General features: G+C 27.5%; 1 protein-coding gene across 1 annotated transcript in view; it reads right to left on the reverse strand.

Moving 5' to 3' along the window:
* Positions 1 to 4,650, reverse strand: part of LOC147806831 (puratrophin-1-like) — an 81,794-nt gene extending 77,144 nt beyond the window's left edge. Inside the window, exons 1-2 of the mRNA XM_087167266.1 lie at positions 4,153 to 4,650; positions 367 to 465 (exon numbers count right to left, since the gene is read on the reverse strand). The gene's annotated coding sequence lies outside the window, so the exon portion shown is untranslated. The remainder of the gene's footprint in view (positions 1 to 366; positions 466 to 4,152) is intronic.
* Between the last annotated feature and the right edge of the window lie 15,765 nt (positions 4,651 to 20,415).

The following is a 20,415-nucleotide window of genomic DNA, read 5'->3' on the forward strand; positions in this document are numbered from 1 at the left end:
CTGTCGCACCAGCTACAATCGCCAAGGTGCCAAATAGATTTTAAAATTACACATCTTTACACACACAAAATTACACATCAAAGCCTGACGGTGTTTGCCCGGATAATTTGTCTTAAAATGAGACCATTACATACAATCCAATACACAATACAATACATTCAGCTAATACATTCAGCAATCCACAGCTGATGGTTAGTAACTGATATCAGTTTTAAATTAAGTTATAATAAAGTTAAAATACCACATTATAAAAAAAGAAATCATTAAACAAATCATGAAAAAATATTCTTTTAAAAAATAGAATTACTGCTAATTTGAAAACAATTATTTAAATTTTATATAAAAAAAATGAATGAAATAACATACTTAAAGCAAAAAATGAAACTGCTGAAGATGCCAGAGTTGCATGACCACAAAGATTAACTTCACAGGTTGGAGTTAACCATTCCAGACCAAACTTATAGCCTAAAGATAAAAATATATATATATATCTAAGAAGAATAAATAAAATAAACTTAAAATTTTTTTAAAATTTGAAATAAAATTATACAGGAATATTGTATACTACAGTGGTTAAACATGTCTAGAGAATTGCTTAAAAAATTAATGACATGGGGTACTATTATACCTTTATATTTATTTTTACAGTGTCTATAATCAGAGCTTTAAAATGAAGGTGGTTTGTTACCACAGTATTACAATCATTAGTTTTTTAACAGACCTTTGAAAACTCGAACCTGCCTCAGTATGGCCCTCCATTAATAACAGTTTTAGATTTTAAACTTCCAGTATTCAGTTTTTAACATCCTCCTCAATATCTTCCAACAAGCTGCGATTGCTCAGGGGATAGAGCCGTCCAATGAGGTTAACTGGGTTCGAATTCTGCAACCGGCTCCACTGCCCACAGTGATGACGTAAAATATATCTTTAGAAGTAGACGAATCATGGGTTAGAGTCCCTTGCCGTGAGGCTAAGTGTAAGAGGTTTTCCCCTGCATGTAACAAAAAAAAATGTAAAGGGTAACTCAAATTTTCCAAAAATCAAGATCAGATTTCAAGACTAGATCAAATTTCTCCCAAAACTTGATCTAGGAGTTCCCTTGTCTTCTGGATTGAGTTCAAAATTACAAGGCTACGGAGTTGAACATTAGTCGTAAACCTAAAAAATTGGGTCGCCTATTCAATGATGAATATAATAAAAAAAAACAACTTAAAACCATCTTTTCCTTAACTAATGGCGGAATCCAAACAATAAAAAAAATAATTTAAGCTTTATCTAAGTTTTTTAAAAATAAAAACAGCTTAAAATTTATCGTATAAAAATTATTTTATTAACGATTGAAAATTTTATATATGAATATTTAATTATAATAAATATTTAATTTAAATATATTAAGATATAATTTGAGATTTAAATATAACTTGATATATATATTTTTTAAAGATATGTAAATATGTATGGAGAATGTGTAATAATAGGAAGAAAAAAAAAGCGACTGGTATCAGACAACTATAAAAGTATAAATTTGGTGACGAGGACCACACGTGCTAATACGTATTGTACTTTATTGAACTTATCTGACACAGCGAATATAAATAAATTAAATATTTAAATGTGAGCAATAAACTATTTTTCTGTTCAAATAGAGTTATAAGTTAGTAATTATTACTGTTGTTATTTTTAAAATATGTGTAAAACGGAATCGCTTGTAGTAAAATTTAAAACAATCAGCTTAACCCATCAAAAAATTCCATTTCGTTTTTCGCTCATCCCTATTTAATGAATGAATTATTAGAAAAAACTGTATTAACATTAAGTGCCATCCGCGACAAGTTCAAAAAAATATATTTGAACTTGAATGCGTGAATGAAAATTGTTTTTTTAACGATTGAACATTTAAGCAAGAAATAGGGAAAGTTTGAACTAATAGTAGTAATTTAATAAAGTAAAAATAATCAAACATAAGTATTGTTTTTACTTCTCTTACAATGCATGCTTGCGATTAATTATTGAAGTTAGGTTTGTAAATGCAAGTGTTACATATAGGTAGGTCTGTATGGATTTTCTTTTTTTTTATATACATTTCCAGTTGTTGATAAGTGTAACATGTTCTCTTGTTTTTTAGAACAAAAATTTGGTAAAACTTGATATTTTATTTGCTAAAATGTATAATTTTTTCTAAAAGTTGACCGGGGAAAAAGTGGGATAACGATTTTCTTCGATGAGCTAACGTATAGTAGAATAATTTCAAGGTACTTGTTAAAATCAAAATTCTTATCAAAATTAATAAATTTATCGGAGGTAGGATGCAGGATAATTAGGCCGTAACTTTTTTGAGTATAAGATAAGAAATTTTGACAGACTAATGATCCCCTACCAACCGTTAATATTTGGAAGAAAATCAAAAATGAGTTATTATATTTTGACCATATCTTCGTAAAATTTTTGTTGTTCTAACATAAGTAGGTTAAATAATAACACAGGCACGCAGCCCTGTACTTGATACTTTCAGATTTTAGCAGTTAACAGCTGCAGCTAGAAATTTTATTTCGAAGGGAAAAATCATAGGGAAATTGAATTCTTTCCATCTAGATCATAAATCGGTTAAAGGTTGTTTTAGACAGAAATTTTTGTCACGTGAGCTAAGGATTTCCTACAATTCGCCTGTTTTTTGTAGGTCACAATTCAGCTAAAACAGGGGTTTCCAACTGGCGGCCCTCCGGCCTCATCCTGCCCGCGAAGTCTTTTTTTTTTGGCCCGCGAACCAAAATATATTAGTTGTCATTTTTTTGGGGACAATTTTCGTAGAAAATCTATATGGGTTTTATATCTTAACAATTTGATATCTGTTTCACATTAATTGTTTGATGCATAGGTGCACATTAAAATTATTGTAGCCAGAATTTTTTTTATATGCAATTGCATATTTTTAAAAATCAACTTATTTTAATTTGTAATTCAATACTTTTGTTTCGTACAACTTCATAAAAATCTGACACTAATATTTAACCTTCCTTCAAACATAAAAGAGCCCAATTTAAAATTTTCATAAAGTTGCAGCCCGCCATTTGACTGGTGTTGTTAATTGTGGCCCCCGGTCTCATGTAAGTTGGAAACCCCTGAGCTAAAACGTGTTTCAAATATATCCCTCTTTTTTGTGCGTTGCACTCTTCTAGTACGCATGCGTCAGTTCTGGACGTAGTGGCACATCCTTTTAACTTAGACCAGAAAATCAAAACAAACATTTACAATGGATGTATAAAAAAAAAAGACTATTTCTTTAAGGCATACGATTCAAAATTTGCTCGACGTAAAGCTATGGATCTGTGAGCAGAAAAATTTGGTAGATTATAGATTTCGATGAATTCAGTGATAAAGAATGCATCTTACTATTATTAATATTTAAAAAATATTATTAAAATTCCATTGCTTGTTGAACTTCCTTTAACTAAATTGCATAGTTAAATGTATATAATTTTGAAATAGCGAAAATATATCTAAGTTTCTTATGGAACTAGTGCAGTAAGACAACCATATTTGTTACCATAAACAAAAACCAATAAATTATTTATTTATAGAACAGGGGTTTCCAACTTACATGAGGCCGGGGGCCACAATTAAAAACACCAGTCAAATGGAGGGCCTCAACTTCATCAAAATTTTTTGTAGGACTCTTTTATGTTTGAAGAAACATTAAATATTACTGTGAGAGTTTTACCAAGTTGTACAAAACAAAAGTATTGAATTACAAATTAAAATAAGAAGTAGATTTTTAAAAATATTTAATTGTTATTAATAATAATTTTAAAGACATAAATAATAAAAATTCGGGCTACAATAACTTTAATGTGCCCCTATGTATTAAACAATTAATGTGCAACAGATATCTAATTGTTAAGGAATTAAAATATACATAGTAGCACACAAAATATTCAATGAGAAAATTGAGCTTTGTCTACTGCTACCACCAGAGAATCGATATTTACATTTTAAATTTACAAATATGTGTGTAAGTATTTTCGCCCAAAATGAGTGGTTTCAAAAAGTTAAATCGGAGAATTTCTTCGAGAAAATTTTTGATACGTACACGCTAAATTATATTCACAAATACAAAAAAAAAAAAAAAAAATTAAATAAAAAAGAGCAACATACACGATTATTTTTGTATTTGAATAAATATTTTCTTGGATGGAAAACCTGAAAAATAAATTTCTTTGCACCGTTGGTATGTTAAATTTTACAGAAACGAAGAAATTAGGTTTTTATTAACGAGAAAAGTATTTTAAACCCATATAGAATTTTTACTAAAATTGCCCGCAGAAAAATGACAACTGATATATTTTAGTTCGCGGGCCACAAAAAAAGGCTTCGCGGGGCGCCAGTTGGGAACCCCTGTTATAGAATGAACAAATGGTTCTAAGGCGACAGGATTCATTTCTAAATTTCATCACTATATTTCCTCAAATTCGCATTCCATTTTCAAGTTTTAGTTCCAAGGCAAACTTAAATAAAAAACGACATTTAATAGCTATTAAGAGCATGTTTACAGCTTTGTCACGCCAACATAACGTAAACGACGCCAACATAACGCAAAGAAAATAAACACGAGCATGCGTAGTAGCTTCAATTTTATGTACAGGATCGAACGGAAGCTAACTTAAAAGTGCGAAATCTCCCAATAGCATTAAAGGGGCCTCATAATTTTGAAGAAAACTGTAATAAAAGTGCTTTTTAATTTAATAAAGTTGCATTAAATAAAGTGCATGTATAGTGCACAAAAAATAAATTATTCATTATTATTTATATCATCGGACCCGAATAATTATATCATGGGATTTAATAATCGGATCTTCACATTCAAGGACTATCTAATGATTCGATGGAATGATATCAGATATGCTAATTAATGCAGACGATATTTTAAGTTACGAAATCAGAAACAAAAATATACTTTCTCAGAAGAAACATAGATTTTTTTTTTCAACGGATTCAAATTTCGGACCTCTACGTTATAGAGGATATAGCCGCAATCTTGGAAACAGTGTCCCGATAGTTTGGCTATCTAAAGTTTGGACCCCTGGGTATAATATAGCCTACGTCACAGGTTGTGTTGTTCCTACTAAATTTAACCCATGAACGGCATTTTCTGCGAGCCTAACTTCAAGCCACAAATAAACAAACGAAGTGTTCGATCGTTTAAATAGCTGCTCGCCAGATTTTATTGCATTATAAAGAAAAGTTATTGAAACTAAATACAACTAAATAAACAACAACAACTAAAACAAATAACAACAACTACTAATAACAATAACTAAATAAACAACAACTAAATTCCATTCGTTTAGCATTGCGTCATATGTTGTTCCTACTAAATCGAAGTAGTTGTGTTTTTTTCATATTATACCCAATTGAAAATTTTTGGCATACAACTGTAAAATTCGTTTATCAAAAGATAATTCCATTCAAAAAATAAATTTTAGTAAATATTTATTATTATTTTACTTAATAAGAGACAAACTACAGTTTCTCACGTTACATTTATGTAATATTGCATGGCAAAATACAAAATTTGAAAGAAATCGGTTGCATAGTTCCTGAGAAATCGAACTGTTAAGGAATTTGTGTATTTAATATTTAACAGATTGGACGATATTTAAATATCGTTCGCTCAGCCTAAAACATCAACCTCATTGATTAATTAGCACATTTGAGGTCACCTCCTCGAATCATTAAGATTGAGTTCCAGAACGTGAAGACCGGATCATTAAGGTGACAAGGGACTTTCAAATAAGCAGACATTTGTCAAAAAATAGATTTTTTACTTCTTATATTTTAGAAATCTAGACATTTAACTGAACATTAAAAAAAATATTGAATGGTATGAAAAATTATTAAAAGTCATTGAAAGTCACATTATTAAAAGTCACAGTCAATGAAAAAGTATTAAAAGTCATTTTTCGAAAAATGTCTTTTTTGACAAATTTCAAACTGTTTCATATAAATGAATTTTTATTCTATTGACCTGAGAATTTGAAAAGTTTTTTGAATTAAGTAAATAGTATTATTTTTATACATGATATTTTATAGCTGTATGATCATTTTTTTAATAAAAATATTGGCTTTTTGCTGCTTTTTTACTGTTATTTTTTCAATAATAAAAAATTAAAAAAGTACTCCCAACAATTTTTTTTTTTATATTTCCTAATATGTAATATTTTAAAAGACTTTTGTTACTTTAACAAAATTTCAGACGTGAGGAATAATTTAAGAAAAACATTAAAAAATCGAAATTTATGTTTTTAATTTCTTAAATTTTAAAATATTTTTTGAAATTTTGTATATAAGTTGTTTTTAACAATATAAATGCATACCGAGAATTTCAAATAAATTCCTTGATAATTTCTAAAAAAAAAAAAAAAAAAGTTTAAAGTCCTTTGCAGCCTTAAATTGAAAATTATTCAGGGTGGTCCGTCTTTCTTCTTCTTCTTTTTCTTGCACACTGTATATGTTGGAGGAAAACCTCGTAAATGTTGTGATTTAAAAATACACTATTTTGAACATACTAGAAAGAAATTGCATTATTCGCACATTCATACAGAGGGCTGATCTAAAAGTAGACTTCACTGTGGAATGAAACTTTATTTATGCGGATAAAATTTCGAGGGAATTAGATTCCTTACCCTCAAAATAAAAAGAGGAACCGCACTATGGGAAATATGACCGCAATTGTTTAGTCAGAAAAGCGGGTTATGAGACTCTTAATGATAATTTAAAAACTTTTTTTTTTTTTTTTTTTTTAATGAAAGCCGATCTTTTGAATAAAATCCGGATTTAGATTTATGACACCCAAGATGCAGGTCGCAATATAGTCCCCATAGTTTGGTCAGGACAGCGATCTAAAATTTGGATCCCTAAATGTTAATTTTACCATATTTCATATTTCGAGAACTTTTTAAGCGAAATAAAAAAGAAAATTTCTTTACGCAATTATAAAATTTGGTTTTCCAAAGATAATTTCATGCACAAAAATAACTTTTAGTAAGTATTTATTATTTTATTTAATAATAGTTGAAAAAGTTTTGAACTATAATGCATACAACTTTTTACATCATTCTGAATAATGTAATTTTTACAAGTATAATTACATGTAAAATTTGTATAATTTAAATTATACAAATTTTGAGTGAAATCGGTCAAATAGTACCTGAGAAATCTAATTTTTATATACGACTGTTCTAAAATACGATTTCTCAGGAATTATTTGACCGATTTCGCACAATTTTTTTTTTTTTTTTTTTTTAGCAATGTTAAATTAAAATTTTCTTAAAATGATGTAAGAAATTGTATATCTTACATTTCAAAAATTTTAGACTGTTAAATGAAGCAATAAAAAAAAATTTATGTGTATTAAAAATATTTGTGCACAGAATTATCTATGAATAAACGAAATTTATAATTGCGTGCAAAAATGTTTCATTTCGCTTAAAAAAATCTCGCGATATGTTGAAATACGCAATAAAACTAAGGAGTCAAAACTTGGAACAGTTTTCCTGATCAAACTCGACATCCCAGAGACGGAGTTACGATTTCTCCCTAGCTTTCCTTCTTCTCCCCTATATATTCTTTGCTATGGGGACCCTATTTCCCTGATTGCGGCTTCCTTCTATGTCTTGGGTGTCAGAATTCTGAATCTGTTGAAAAAACCGTATGTTTTTTTTCAGAAAAAGTACGTTTTCATGACTGATTTCGTAACTTAAAATATCATCTGCACTAACTAATTAGCCGCTCAAACCTTTGAGATTGAGTCTCAGAACATAAAGATTCAATCATAGGGGTCACTCTTTTCTTTTTCTGTGAGCTGCGAAAGATATATATTCATTTTTTGGGGTTAGGGGTCACAGTAGCCTTGCAAAAGTTTTTTTAAATACAGGTTCATTTCGCGGATGCTTTACATGCTGATTTAACTTATAATCAATAATTTATCTTCAAAAAATAGTTAAACTGTTTAATTTTATTAAAATTTGAAAAAAATGAAAAAATTCAAAATTTTTTAAAGTTTTTTTTAGACACATTATCAAAAAAAAAATTTCTTAGTCCTTAAGATATTCATCTTAATATTTTTGTGCATTCGTTTGTTATATCAATTAGAAATTTTTTTTTATAGATTATTTTGTAAAAATGAAGAAAAAAAAAAAGACTAAAAATTCCTGTTTGGTATACAAAACATGCTGTAAAAATTTTAAAACCTCATAAAATGCTTATTCCATGCACAGTTCAAATAAGTGTATTATACTTAAGATAAAAATAGTTCACTTCAAAGCTTTATCTTAAATAGAAAAAAATTGTGAGGGATTTAATTGAGATTAAAACACAAAATTATCATCTATGAGAAAAAGCACTTTAAAGTCTGACTGCTGATCAACTTTCTGTTTTAGGACAATCTAAAATCATTCATAACTTTTTTAAACATGTAGATAGAGAGATGATTTTTTTTCAGTGCACTTGAAATAGTTTGAAGTTTTATTATAAGCAATAAAACAAAAATCGATATTTTGATCATATTTTGGGGTAGTGTGACCCCTTAAAGTGCATATAAAAAAAAACTGTAGCATAAAATGCGTGCTCATATTTAAAATTAATAGCAATATTTGAAATAGTTGACAAAATAGATTGAACTTTACTTACATCAGAAGATGCATTCACCAAAAATAATCCTTCTGTTTTTAGCTTCATCTTTTTATTTCATAAGGAAATGGATTCATCTCAGTCATGTAGATTCCAAACCTCAAAGATCTCACTTTGTCAGGTTGTTCCCGATTTGTTAGACTATTGAGTCCTACAAAGCTTAATAACATTGGATTACAATAAAGAGACATAATTAATATCAAGGAATTCTAAAAACAAAGAAAAATAAAATTGAAAAAAAAATAAAAGTTTACGACATTAAAAGCAATTGAAACAAACACAGTACAAGAAAAACGACTGAAATTAATTACTAAACTTAAACAGAGAGGGAAATAAAAACTAAAAAATACATGGAGTGAAAAACTAATTTACATCCGATAAAAACCTGAAAAAATCTAAAAAACAGAACTGTAAAAAAAAATTCTAGAAAAATTTATGAGACACATTAGGAAAAAAATTTTAAAAACCAAACATTAAAATAGAGATTAAAATCTAAAAACATACAAAAAAAAGTGAAATTTAAAAAAAATGGGAGCAATACAGAAAGCAAAGAATTAACAAGATATAAAAAAACCACAAAAAATAAAAAGGTTAAAAAACTAATTTAGAAAAAAAAGTTAAACCTATGAAAAATTAAAACTAAATGTAAACAAGGACACCATGTCGGGTCGATGAAAACAAATGGATTTGATCAGATGCACATATGCAAAAATTTTACCAATCCAAAAAACTAGAGTACACAATGGAAAAAATCGAAGGAATATAGTACAAAATGTGATACACCATTTGGAAAAACAAAACACTCATTCAAAAAAAAAAAGCAACCATTAAAAAAGACAGTTAAAAATATCGAGAAAAATCAAACAAATACATATTGAAAAAAAAAAACATTCATGGGAAAGGAACATAGAACACACTTAACAGAATTGATTAAGTAATAGCAAACAGTAAATCAATAAGCAGTAAAAAAAAATACTGGACTGATCAAAAATCGAAAATATGAAAAATGAAAACAAATTTTGGAACGCAAACACAGAATAGAAAAAAAAAACTGTTACAAAAATACGCTGGAAGAAAGTTTGAAACACACATTGCAAAATAAAATTGAACCAAACAATGAAAGAAAAATTTAAACACACATTCTAACAAAAACGTTGAAACACACATAGAAAGAAAATGAAATACACATTGAAAAAAAATGTTATCAATCCGAAAACATTCTGAAAAAGTAGCAGAAAAATATTGAAAAAGTCAAAACACACATAAGGCACACATTGAAGAAAAAAAAAAAAACACACACACACACATTGGAAGTAACTAATTTAAACACCAACGCTGGGTCGAAAAAGTTGGAACACGAATACTGGGATAACAAAATTGGATCACAAACATTGGATGGAAAAAAATTTGGAACGCAAGCACAGGATCAGAATATTCAGAGTCCAAACACTAAATGAAAAAGTTGCAACATATGACGAAAAAAATTAGAGCAAAACATAGGACAAAAAAATAAAAAACAATACCGGGCAAAAAACTTCGAACATAAACACTGTATAAAAAAAAAATTTCCACAAATACTGAATGAGAAAATTTGGACAACGGTATGCAAAATAAAAATTGGACCAAACATTGAAACCAGAAACATTAATAGAAAGAAAAAAAATTAAACACACATTGGAAGGGAAAAAAATGAAATGTACTTGGAAAATGAAATTTGGAACACAAATTCTGGAACACAAATTCTGGAAGACAAGATTCGGATCAAAAACACTGGATGGAAAATTTTGGAACGCAAGCACAGGTTCAAAATATTTGGAGCAACAACACTAGATGAAAAAGTTGAGAGCACAAACACTGGGTGAAAAGAATTGGAATGCAAACAAGGAGGTGAAAAAATTGTAACATAGACATTTGGTGAAAAAAATTGGAACACAAACTCTGGATAAAAAGAAAATAATTACAAAAAACACTGAAAAAAAGTTTGAAACACAAATTGGAAAATAAAAATTTAACCAAACATTGAAAGCAGAAAAATTTGAACACGCATTGAAACAAAAATGTTGAAACGCACATTGAAAGAAAAATAAAATGAATTACACATTGAAAGAAAAAAATTGAAACGTGCATTGGAAATTATAAGTTTGAAAATAAAGTATTGGAAAATGAAATTTGAATAAATCAGAACATGAACTGGGAATTGAAAAGAAACCACTAGGAATAAAAGTAGAACTCAAATTGAAAAAAAAAAAACAGAGTCTATATTAAAGAAATCGATGAAAAGCTAGAACGCAATGGATAACATAGGAAAAATAATAAAAGAACAGGAAGTCGTTGACAAAATTGGAAAAGAAAACTGGAAAATTCGAAAACAAAATTTAGAAAAGTGAAAAAATTGAATGCAAAAATAAAAAATATGGAAAAAATGAATGCGTAAAAACCATACATAAAGAGCTGTTCACAAAAAAAAAAAAAAAAAAAAAAAAAGCAAGGCGATAAAACAAATTGCGAATTGGATCGAATGCACTTGAATGAAACTGTATTATCAATCAGAAAGCATCCTGAAAAAGCTGCAAAAAATATTTAAAAATTTCAAAACACACAATAAGGCACACATTGAAAAAAAAAAAAAGGAACACAACACATTGGAAACAACTAATTGAAACACCAAGACTGGGTCAAAAAACATTTATCACAAAGACTGCGGGAAAAAAATTTGGAACTCCAACACCGGATAAAAACATTCGAAATACAAGCACTGGAAGAAAAAAATTGGATATCAGACATTGGATGGAAAAATATGAACACAGAAACATTAGAATAAAAATTTTGTAACACAAATTCTGGAAGACACGATTTGGATCACAAACACTGGATGGAAAAATTTAAAACACAAGTACAGGATCAAAATATTTGGAGCACAAACACCAGATGAAAAAATTGAGAACACAAACAAATGAAGAAAGAAACTTGAACAAAACAAAGGATGAAAAAAATTAAACATATCATCAGGCGAAAAAATTTGGAACAATTAAAAACAGTAAATGGTAGAAAATATTGGAAAACAAGAATAAAAAAATTTGAAAGATCAAAACAGAAATTGGAAAAATGATAAATAATTGAATGCAAAAAATTGAAAACATGGGGAAAAACTGAACACGTAACAAAGGCATAAAAGAGGGAGTCGTTAAAAACAAGGCGATAAAAGAATGGGGGAATTCGATCGAATGTATTTGAACTAAAATTTTGAAAAACACATTGGAAAAGCTACAGAAAAACATTGAAAAAATGCAAAACACACTTAAAGCACACATTGAAAGAAACTAATAGCAAAACAAACACTAAACGAAAATATTTGGGACACAAACACTGGATAAAAAATTTTAGAACATAAACAATGGATGAAAAAAAATTGGAATATCAACACAGGATAAAAAAAATTTTGGAATACAAGCACTGGAAGAAAAAATCTGGACCCCAAACACTAATTGAAAAATTTGAACCACTAACATTAATAGAAAAATTCGGAACACAACCACTGGACGAAAAAATTTAAAAAACAAACATTGGATGAAAAAATTCGGAACACAAACACTGGGGGAAAAAATCCGGAGCACTAACGCAGTGTAAAAAAAAAAAAAAAAAAAATGGAACACCTACACTAGATGGAAAAAAAAGAAGACAAACATTAGAAGAGAAAGTTTGTAACACAAATAGGAAAGAAAAACTAAGAGAAAAAATACTAAAAAAAAACTTGAAAACCCGATAAAAAAAAATAGAATAATGAGGGAAAAAACGGAAAACGCTTAATCATGAAATAATGGTAAAATCGGCGACATTCGACGATCGACTTTCGTCGCGTGTGAACCCGATGTAAAAAAAACCGCGTGTGATCCCGATGAAAAACATTAAAACAATGAGGAAAAAACGAAAACCGATTGAAATTCGTCGCGTCTGATTTAAAAGTGGGAAAATCTCGAAAGCTTGTTAGCGAGCGGCACATTTAAATGGAAATAAGCTAATCACCGAGGGAAAAAATAACCGATTAAAATTTATTCTGTTTTCTATCCAAAAAAAGAAAAAAAAAAGAAATGCATTTAACAAAGCTATTTTACCTTCATACATAGCGTTCACTTCTAGTATTGCACCATGCAATAATGCATGAGCTTTCACTTCCATTATTGCACCATGCAGAACTTAGGATAAATAAGTGGATAATGAGCTTACTTAAGTTTACTTACTTTAAGTTTAATGAACTTACTTACATTTTCTGAACGTCACGTAAGAAATCTTTTAATGTGGATTAAAACTTACCAACAATATTCAGTTACTCTACACTACTGATTTCATTCATATAGGTGAGACCGGGTACTTACTAGAGTTCTTCACAGGTTCTAGGGAGGAAAAATTAAGAAAATTAAACTTCATTCATAATGGAAGAAGTGTGCATTGCGGTCATGTATTAATACTTATTAATTTGTCCATCTCTAAGAAAAATAGTTTATTCCTTAAGCGTAACATTCTTTATTTAAACAAGATATGGGTGATTCTCACGAAATACGACAATTGACAGTCTTTTGCTCCAAGATCTAATACTATACTACTAAAAGAACTTTTAAAAAAAATATAGTATTGCTGTTTGCATTTTAAAATGACTTTGCATGACTTAAAATGACTTTCAAAATTTACTGTTTTGTATATTTAAAAAAATTAACTGAATTTCAAAATGTCATTTTCCTGGCATGTCACAAACAATATTTCCAATAATAACTAGCTTCAAAACTTCCCATAGATTTTTCAATGTCTAATTTTTTTTTTTATCTCAACCGTTGTAAGCATTTCTAGAATATATGCGGAGGGTATTATTTCCAAAAACTTAGTTTAAAAGATTTTTTTTTAAGTCAATAATTTGTTTGTCATATGAAAATCAGTCATTTTCATGACCACTTTTTTTTTTAGTAATTTATAATCAAAATAGATAGGGCCAGCAACCAATACCTTAGGTTAAGAGATTGATTAGAATACCATCCTATCAGAACATGTCTTATTTCAGGAATAAAGAACCAACTTTCTGGTTCAAAATTCATTTCAAAAAATTTTAAAGGTGAGTAGGTTTTTATGTTGCCATTTTCCTGTCTTCTTGAAATCATTAATAACATGAACTACATAGATTTTCCTGAGTTATTTCAAGAAATTCTGTTGTTTTCTGCTGAAAGTAAACTTCTTAGACTGAAATGTTAAATTAAAGTTAAATGCTGTAAAATGGCAAATTGTCGTTACCATAAAATTTTTTAAACAGTATAATGTAAAGTGGGAAAGCAAATATTAACCTAAAACTCAGTTTATGTAAGATTGTAATATGCTTGTATATGTAATCAAAGTTATTTATTTATTTAATGATTGTTTATTGTACAAAATTTCCTTCTGTACATGTCAACAACAAAAGCATTTTTGATTCTTTTGACAGTAGATAAAAGAATTAATTTAAGCAATTCATGGTCCGTCTAACACAAGGCTTTAGGTTTTTTTCTTCAAAACGCAGATAGTTAAAATATAAAGGATAAGCTAAGAACATCACTGTACAATTTAATTCTGCCAGAGTCTTTAAACTTTGCTTGGGTGTATAAATTAAAAAATGTAATAAAGTTGTAAAATAAAATTGAAATATTTTAAATTTAAATAATATAATAAAAAATTTCTGATGTAAATTACTATAAAATTAATTTTAATAGATTATTTCAAAACATGGGGCCTAAAAACAATCAAGGAAAAATAAACCGAGAAAAAAAACGAGAAGCCGAGAAGAAACCTTTTTTTTAAAATTGTTCACAATAATTATTTTTGGAATTCATTTACATAAAAAGTTAAAATTAACTTTTCAACTTTGTCTTTTTGAGTTTCTTAAGTTGAGTTAGTTACTATTAGCTTAAAATGACTGGTTTCTTAACTTTGAAGCTAGTATGTCATTTTCCTGGCATTCAAAATTTGGTGAATTCCTATTTTTTTTTTCTTGAGCAAATGTCAATAAACTACACTGCTGTCTGTAAGATATTAATAAATGTAAGTAAATAAATATACAAAAAAAAATTCAGATTATTTTGAAGACTAAATTTGAAGAAATTTTATTTTGTCATGTTTCCAAATTTCCGAATTGTCATGCTTCCAAAGAATCACCTATATATTTAAAAATTGAAGAGAAATTTTTTTTTTATGCAGTAAAGATTGCTTTGAAAAATACGTTGAAATGTGCAGTGTATTGCTGTGGAATTTTGTTCAACACTTCAACAATCGAATTTTCTTCAACATGGAAACTGTTCCACACTTTAGTTTTTAGTTGTAACCTTAATACTTAAGTGCAAAAGAAAACATTTAAGTAATCTTCCATTATCTGAAATTTTAATTCTCAAACATATCCGTAAGAATGGCTTATATTAATTTGTGATCGCTGTGTAAATTAATAAGTGATCACTTATATTAATTTGTGATCACTGTGTATATTAATAAGTGATTGCTCTGTATATTAGTAAGTGATCGATGTGTATATTAATAAGTGATCGCTTATATTAGTTCTAATTGAGTTCAAGTATTCTTTCTTCAAATAATTTAAAAGGATTTTAATAATCTCGGAACAAAAACACAGGGAAGATGCCGTTTCCCATTTTTGTACAGCAGTAATTTGTGCATGATTCCTAAATCTATTAAAAATTCTATGATATTACTGTATTGTTGACAGAAATCCATTATTTTTTTAATTTGATAAAAGCGAAGAATCAATAATTATGAAACTTCAAAACTCCAACCTAAGTCCCATAAAATTAGAATCTTTAAATTTTGCAAGTTGTGAATATGACTGCAATTCGTGAATGATTTTTAAGTTTCAACAATTGAATCTAGCGATTTTTACTAGCAGTATTAAAATTAAAAGATGTTAGATTGAAAATATAAATATTTTTATTTTTTAAATCTATTGCAAAAAATTCGCTTTTGTATTCGTTGAAAATTGAATGCTTTGAATACAAACAAAAATCATGAATATCAGCCCAAAAATCCTAAAATCCATGACAAACAAAAACAAAGGTTGACAGTTTAGGGCTCCATTACTGAAAAAATTAGAACTCACGAGTTAGACGTAACTTTAGAATGTTGAAGTAGTTTTTAAACTCTAAATACCTTAACCTTTTGTTTATGGCTGGTGCAACATGTGGGCCACAAGTGATGGCTTAACTGGTACACCATAAGCGAAAGTTATATTATAATACCACTCTTTAAAATCTTTCCAAACGACCGTGTAAGCAAACATTATCATAGTTTAAGTTTAAAAGAATTTAATTAAACTAGGAATGAAGAGAAGTTTGACTTTAGTCATCGTTTGATTCCTGTGCTTCATTTGAATAATAAAGAGTTAATATATGGACCAGTTTACAAAACGTGAATTAGTGCGCGCAGTGCGTGAAAAATGCGATGTATTTAAAATTTTATTTCTCAAGAACTATTCGGCCGATTTTGTAGAAATTTTGTTTATTATCATTCAAAAATGTTTTCGTCAAAATGATGTAAAAACATGTATAATTTACTATTCAAGTTTTTTCGACCATTATTAAATAAAGAAAATAAATTATAAATAATTATTAAAAATATTTTTTGCATCAAATTATCTTTAAATAAATTTCATAATTGAGTGGAAAAATTTTGGCAAAATACGCAGAATACGATATGGCAAAATACGGAAAAAGTAAAATTAAAGTTCAAACTGGATAGACTAGTTCCAGATTATACTCTTTTCCCAATTCCGGGTAAACCTACACATATTTTGAGGGTTGGCAAACCGAATTCTAAGGGGGGAAAAGGTATTTGTGTTCAGAGAAAGTACGTTTTAGTAACTGATTTCATAACAAAAAAATCGTCTGCACTAATTAATTAGCATACTTAAGGTTTGACCCTTGAACCGATAAGATTGAGCCATACTACGTAAAACTTAGATCAAAAGATAATCTGGAAATTTCGTTTATGGTTTTCTTTTATGCACTGCGGATTTTACTCGATTGTAAACATAAAAAAATTATATTTATTTACAACAACTTTTACGGAAATCGGTTTCAAATTAGTATGAACTCACTATCATATATAATTGTTAAACTTACCTGATATATTAAAAGACTGGAGAATTTTCTAATTATTTCTTGCTCTCTTCACCTGCGCCTATGCATTCAAAAAGCCATTCATCCATACGAATAATATCAGAGAACACAAGATAACGGCTTCGATAAGCTAAAAAAAATCTAAGACATTCATTAGTTTCACCTGAAAAAAAATTCTATTAAAATCTAAAATGAAATACTTAATTAAAAAGTAAACATTGTGCAACAGTTTTTAAAGAGTAAAAAGTAGACGTATGACTATCGAGGTCGTAAATTTAAAAATGAACAACAATTATTCTAGATTAAATTTGGTGATTAAGAAATGAGCAGTTGATAACACTGCACGTTAATATAATTAATTTGTAAAATAAAATTCAAATTTGTGGATAAAATTTTCAATTAGTTTTTTCCAGACGTATTAATTCTTCATCTCTTATAACCTACGATAATTCTTACCTGCATAGCTCTAATTTTTTTTTTTTTTTTTGAACTCTAAACTCAGAAGCATTAAAACATTCCATTATCCGTATTCACTTAAAATATTACCTTCTGTTTTATGCATGGCACAAAACAGAATAAATAGAGTTAGCTCCACATTCAGAAGAGTTCTTTCATAGAATAATAATATAGGTAGACTGTTCATTTATGATTGCCAAAAAGAAAGACTCTTATGACCAAATGGCCAATAATGGCTGTGTTTAGGCAGGACCGGACATAGCATTTGGTGAATCTAGTCAACCCCATATTAGTGCCAAATAAAAAAGCCCGAAAATTCATATTTAATTTCTTTAAAAATATTTAAAAAATGTTTTTTTTCCCTTCTCTACGTGATTTTTCTTTTCTTTCTTTTTTAACTTGTTCTCTATCCAGCTAATATCCTTTAAAAAAATTCATGGGTGGTTAATATTTTCTTTAATGTGATAAAATATTTTCTTTAGTGAGATAAAATTCGAGCTATACTCTATACTTGCATTCATTTTATGTATTGTTATATATTGCCATTATATATATATATATATATATATATATATATATATATATATATATATATATATATATATATATATATATATATATATATATATATATATATATATATATATATATATATATATATATATATATATATATATATATATATATATATATATATATATATATATATATATTGTCATTATATATAATGCATACTGTTAATTGTACTCAAAGCGACAATAAAATAAAAAATCAATATTTTCTTACTGAAAATTACTATGCAACGTATTTAATCACCAGACAAATCAAAAGGAAATTCTATAATATCTCACAAACTTATAAAAAATGTAACGGGTGTTTAATAATACGTTTATAAATGAAAATATTGGTGCTTTAAAGTATTTTTAAATGTATTTTAAATAATTACTTCATTGCAATTGGATATAAAATAATTCATACTTTCTTTTAAAACGAGGTAAAGACTTCAAAGTTCAATATATGCTGGATTTTTAACAATTACGTTATGGAATAAATTACAAAATTTTTTTACAAAATTAACTTGTAAACTTATAATTTTTAGTTCAATATTTTTCTTAATTTATATTTACATTTAAGATATTACCTAAGCTATCCGAATTCATATCCTATAAGCAAATGCGTGAAAATTAATTTTTGCTTTTGTTAAGGGTTTTTAAAATTTTAATGACAGGTGACATAAGTTCAATTTGAGCAAACATTCAATAATTTCGCAGCATCGAATTTTGCTTCATATTTATTTTTTAAAAACGGAACCATAACAAAAAACAGAGATTTCATAAAGAAAATATTTTCCTATTAAATTCAACATTCGATTGAAAACAATTAGATTAAAATTAAATATATAAATTAGTTTTAGAAAAAAATATTATATTTCGCACAAACTGTTGGAAGTTTTTTAACTGTCTTCAATTGTTTCAATTACATTGTAAATTAAAATTTGCAATTAGTTTGTCTGTTTTTTCAATTGTATATTATATTTTGGTCTGCGTAAATTAATTTTGCTTGTCCTTAATTACAGCTCATCATTTTTACAAAAACAAAACAGCTTAACTATTTAAAATATACTAAACTTACCAGTTAAACTTAAAATCGTGGTTAACAACTTTACTTAAATCTTCCATACCTCAATTTGGAACTATATAAGTTTACTAGTTTCTCAGAAAATTTTCCTAATTCTTTCACAACCCAATTTAAAACAATAAGTTTATTAGTTGCGCAGAAAAAAAATAGAAAATTTAATGAAATCTTTCAATCATGAGAAACAGCTGGCTATATTCCTCTCTTTTTTGTGCTTCAGTTTTTTTTTTAAATTTTTTCTAATTCCTTTAACCTACATAAACTATGTTTTTTTAAAAAAAGGAAATTTTGAAAGTATTAAAAAAGTTATTTATTAAATTAATTTGATCAGGGATAGTTAGTTTTAAGAGGAGGGGTGGGTCTTATGATTCGGGTAGCAGTCTAATCCGATTTTATTAGTCTATGGATAATTTTGAACTCTTGATTTGAATGTTAAGCCAACAGTCTCATTTTCTAGAAGCTTTCTATTTAGGAAAACAGAGAATATCACAAAACATATTCAAGAAGACTAATATAAATCATAACACTTTTTTGCATTAGAACAAAAATCTAAGAAATAGAAAGAAAAAAAAATCAGAAAATTTAGGGTTTTTAAAAATCAAGGAAAGAAAACTCAATATCAATAAATTATATAGAAGTGCCAACTTTCCGAGCAAGATATCACTAATATACAATAATATATACAATATAGGCAATAATATATAAAATTTATACATACAAAACAGGTAACAAATACAATAATATAGTTAACCTAAATACATATAACATATAACGTATGCAATAATATATATAACCTAAAGAAATAAAATCAAATTAACTACTTAATTCTATATATGTATATATCTAATAATATTATATATGTTAGTTTAGAATAAAATGAAAAAATACTTAAGAGTTACTTTTTCTTCAAACATAAGCTGCAAACGATATAATTTCATACCAGTCAAAGGAAAAAATATTTTTAACAGACAATAAAAATTCTCATTTCTCAACCGTAAAACCGTAATCCTTATTACAAAACCATAATAATTACGGATAAATCGTAATGGTTGGCACCTCCTTAAGTCGAAGAATAAATAGAAAGTTTCAAAATATAAAGCTAATTCGCTTCGTTAATGTATCAAACAATTGTTTACCATTCTAAAAATAAAAATGTGGATTTTTTAATTCTAAGGAAATTTTAAGAATATTTTGTTTAAGTCCAATTAAAATAAAAATAAAGTTGGAAAATAGGTACTTGTGAGTCTTTTTAACCTTTCGTGCCTTTATATTTAAGTTGTTATTCGTAAAAACGGAAAATGTTAAAAGTGGGAGCATTGCTTTATTTCCTTAAGTTCTAAAAATATCTACCAAACATTGATATTTTAAAAATCTGTGTTTAGAACTCAAAAATGTCATCATTTTTTTTAATTGAAATAATTACTAACAACATTAAACAAACTTCGGCTAAATACCAAACTATCATTTTCCTCTTTTTGAAAATCTTTAGTTATGTGTGTGCAAT

Source organism: Parasteatoda tepidariorum, chromosome 7 (genome assembly GCF_982258835.1).
Source record: "Parasteatoda tepidariorum strain Cologne lab strain chromosome 7, Ptep-v5.0, whole genome shotgun sequence".
Taxonomy (NCBI): Eukaryota; Metazoa; Arthropoda; class Arachnida; order Araneae; family Theridiidae; genus Parasteatoda; species Parasteatoda tepidariorum.